Source organism: Magnolia sinica, chromosome 12, assembly GCF_029962835.1.
Source record: "Magnolia sinica isolate HGM2019 chromosome 12, MsV1, whole genome shotgun sequence".
Lineage (NCBI taxonomy): Eukaryota > Viridiplantae > Streptophyta > Magnoliopsida > Magnoliales > Magnoliaceae > Magnolia > Magnolia sinica.
In genome coordinates this window covers 33,670,506-33,674,977 of record NC_080584.1, presented here as the reverse complement: position 1 = coordinate 33,674,977, position 4,472 = coordinate 33,670,506, and the positions used below count along the sequence as shown (strand labels likewise).

The following is a 4,472-nucleotide window of genomic DNA, read 5'->3' as shown; positions in this document are numbered from 1 at the left end:
AATCTTTCCACTCCTAAGAGTGGTGATAGACTTAGCCTGCTCTATCTGATTTGAAGAGCTTGAGTCACCTATTTCATATTGCGGTTTTAGGTTGGGGAGAGGCTGGGCCGAAAGGATCCCTTTCTCCCCAATCGAATTTTTTATCTCAAGCCCTTGTATGGCCTTTGTAAGGTCTTAAAAGGCTTGTAGCATATCCTAATTAACAAGCTCGTGGTTTTGCATATGTTTTAAGACCGGATCCTCTTGATGTTTCCTTTGATTTAGAAATTGGTTAAGGATCCCTTGAGGAGTAGCAGTTTATCCGTTCATCCAACTGAAATTTGGATTGTTCCTGCAACTTGAGTTATATGTATTTGAGGTGGGTCCACTGAAAAGTCTTTGGTAGTTGTTTATGGCATTTGATTGCTCATTCAATATCTCTTTAAAAGTAGGAATTGTTAGGCAATTTTTAGTTGTATATATGTTACAAGCACAAATACCACAAACAACTTCCACAGCCTTTTCGGTTTCTGCCTTCTTAAGTTTCATGGCCTTAACTTTTCTTGTGAGTTTGACCACTCTTGCATTTATACCATTTTACTCTTTTAAAACATAAATTCCTCCCATTTCTTTTGATTGAGTAGGCTTAAAATTGGTGGTTCTTGAGGAGGTATCCCATGATTGCGCGTTTTCAGCGAGTTTATCAAAATAATCCCACGCATCATTGACTTCCTTGTTCATGAATTCCCCATTACACATCATCTCCACAAATCGGCACATGGATGAGGTCAATCCTTCATAGAAAAAGCTCATTATCCGCCATGTTTCGTAGCCATGTTGTGGACATGAATTTATGAGATCCTTAAATCACTCCTAACATTGGAAGAAGGTCTCATATTCTTTTTGCACAAAATTCATAATTGGTTTCCTTAAGGTAATCGTTTTATGATATGGGAATAACTTTTTAAGGAACTCCCTTATCATCTTAGCTCATGTGCCAATGGACCATGGTCTTAAGGAATGCAACCACGACTTAGCCTTTTCTTTCAAAGAGAAAGGGAACAATTTCAGTCTCACTGTGTCCTTAGACATGTTTGGAAAGTGTAATGTAGATATTATCTCATCAAACTCTTTCATATGTAAGTATGGACTTTATATTCTAGTCCATGAAACTTAAGGAGTTGAATCACCCCCGATTTAACATCCACAGTTCCTGCATTCAATGGGAATATCATGCAGGAAGGTGTACTCACCCCCGCCAGTTGTAAATAATCTCATAGAGTATGAGGCGGGGGTGTGTGATGCACCTCATTCTTATCCTGGGCCACCTCAACTGGGTGTTGAGGTTGACGTGCAGCCACCACTTCTATTAACTTAGAGGATCTTAAGTAGTGTTTAATCTAGTGATGGATAGGCAACCCTTCAACTAATCCTCTTTCACTCAAGAGACGGAGAGTGTTATCCTGAACCCACTTGGGCACGAAAAAATCATAGCCCTCGAATAACTTAAACAAATAAACCTAAAAAATAAGAAATCTAAAAAGATAAGAGAGAATTGGGGAGAAGTTACCCGATTAGAGTTACTATGTTAGGATCCTACAAAACATGAGACAATGTTAGTTTCTAAAAACAATTTTAGAAAAAATCCTAACCTACAAACACAGCAGAAATTAACCCTAATATTAACCTAATTCTAATACTAATTAATCCCAGAAAAATGCAGCCATAGTCCCTGGTAATGGTGCCAAAAACTTGTCTATAACCCAAAGTGCAGGGTTGTGATGTAGTAATAACTTGGTGAGACTGGGGTCGAATCCATAGGAACTAAGTTTTTATGTATTCTGAAAACAACTAGAAATATAACTAGAATAAGATCTAAACCTAAATATGGAATAAAAAAGAGTAATCGTGAATGAAATATCAATAATTAAAAGGAAATTAGAACACCAAGGATCCACTTATAGCTATCAAGATGCTATCTTTACCAATATCACAATCTTAAAACAAGAAAAGAAGACATTCAAAGCTATAACAACATCTTGAAATTGCAGTTTACACTGCTGATACTGAAGAATGAATATGAGGCAATATCCTAGAGGGGGTGAATAGGACTTTTTCAATTATGTTTACCTATTTAAAGTCCTAATTGCCAAACTTAAATAATCATTTAATTTTAACCAGGTTAGGCAAAATAACTCTAATGGCTTCCAAGCCAGTTAGAGGTTCCAATCACAAAGGTTATAAAGGATATGCAAAATATAGCAACTAGTCTAGTGCTGTGCACTTGTGTGTGGAATGTGCTTCCTATCAATGAATCGCATTCATTCAATTATGTATACTAAATTAAACATTCAAGCATATATAAGCATGAATAAACAAATGTGTAAATGACAATTCCAAACACAAGCATTTACAGTGGTTCAGCTACGTGCCTACTCCACTCCCGGCATCCACACTTAATCCCAGAGTGCACCGGATTTCACTATCAATGGTTTTAAACAGGTTCACCAATAACCTTTACAGTCCTACACTAAGGATACAAATTTATGCTCTCCACAAGAGCAAAGGTCCTACACTTAGAACCCACGTTTAGGCCCACCGGCCAAGGTCCCACATAAGACACCTACAGTTTAGGCCCACCGACTAAGGTCCCACACAAGGCACCTATGTTTAGGTCCACCGACCAAGGTCCCACACTAGGAACTTACCTTTAGGCCTATTGACTAAGGTCCCACACCAGGAACCTAATTGAGTTTGTTGATAGCAAACTCTTAGCATCGATCCTACATGAGGAAAGAGACTAAACTTTTAAACTCTTATAATGACACTTACTTGTCGGATTGAGTTCTCTCTTGTAGCTTGTCTCGGGTTGCTATATCTTCACGCTCTCGAGCTTGAATTGGCTTCGCGGTGCTCCCCTGATCACTTAGCTTGGATTTACCTGTTGGCTTAGCTTCACGATAAAAAACCTTACATAAGATGTACCTAAAAGGTGACCAAGTTTATGGGAGTTGGTTAAATCTCCTATTTAGGATAATGAGTGAATTTCCTAAGGGATTCAACTTATCTTTCCACAATGATGGCAATCAACTGGATCTTTCTGATATAGAGTAGTTGAATTTTTCATCAGTGATGAGGTAGAGGAGGATTCTGATTCATATCCTAGGCCTGTCATATTTTTGGATTTTCTTCCCATACCTAGAAGTTTCTCAAATTTTTCATTGCTTTGAGTAAACTTTCGGGTTAGTTCAGCTGTCTGATCAAAATATTTTACTTCAATTTTTAGTTTCTTGTTTTTTCTTTTTAATTTTTCAACTTTTAATTCTATAAGTTCAATTTTCTTGATCAGATTGTCAAAAGTTATGCTTCTAACTCGAATTCCTCTCCCCCTTTTAATTTCCTCAAGATCAAGTTCTTCTTCCTCATCCAAATTTTTAGGACTACTATAGTGGTGGAGCCCATGAGAATCTTTAATGATTTTGTGTCTCCATCACTACTTGACTCATCTAAATCTGAATGTGAGTCATCAGTGTCATCCCAGGTGGTTGCCATGGCTTTTCCTTTGGATTTCTTTGTGGAACATTCCATGGAGATGTGGTCAAACTTTTTACAATTGTAGCATTAAAGCTCTTTAGACTTATTGAACTTTCCAGTTTGGCACTGGTGGTCCAGTTGAGCTCCCTTGTTATTGTATGGTCTTCCATGGTTCTTATTAAAGAATCTTTTGAATTTTTTAGCTAGGAGGGCAACTTCCTCATCTCCATCTTCGTTCTTACTATCTTCTTCTTCTATTGTATTCAAGTTATTAGAGGTTTTGAGAACAATATTTTTGGATTTTGTGGGTGGTTTAAAGTGTAGTTCAAAGGTTTGTAGGGAACCTACTAGTTCTTCTACTTTCATTTCTTCTATATTTCTACACTCTTCAATGGTGGAGACCTTGGAGTTAAAACATTCTGGTAGGGATCTCAGAATTTTTCTACATATTTTAGGTACCGGGATTCTTTCTCCAAGTCCTCCCATGGAGTTGCATATGCTATTCAATTTTTTGAAAAACTCCATGAACGTCTCATCTTCTTCCATTTTTATGTTTTCAAATTGAGATGTTAAAAGCTGAAGCCTTGACATTTTCACCATATTGGTTCCTTCATGGGTAGTTTTTAACAACTCCCATGCTGCCTTGGAGTTTACACACATGCTTATTGGATGAAATACTTCTTGTGAAACTCTGCAGCAGATTGCATTCATGGCTTTGTCTTCACACATCGTCATCTCTTTGTCATACTGGGTCCACTTAGCCTTTGGTTTGGGTTTGGTGATTGTTGTGCCATCCTCAAGAACAATTTGTTTTGTTGGTGCAGTATATCCATTTTCGACAATCTCCCACACATCATCATCTAAGGCCTGGAGAAAATATATCATTCTAGCCTTTTAGTATGTGTAGTTTGTTCCATTAAATATGGGTAGTCATGAGACAGATGGTCCCTCTCCTTTGC

At 37.5% G+C, this 4,472-nt stretch overlaps 1 non-coding gene across 1 annotated transcript; it reads left to right on the top strand.

Moving 5' to 3' along the window:
• The first annotated feature begins 808 nt into the window (after nt 1-808).
• On the top strand, nt 809-916 carry LOC131222143 (small nucleolar RNA R71). Its single transcript, XR_009159851.1, has one exon. It is a non-coding gene; the product is annotated as a small nucleolar RNA R71 (small nucleolar RNA).
• Nucleotides 917-4,472: the final 3,556 nt, after the last annotated feature.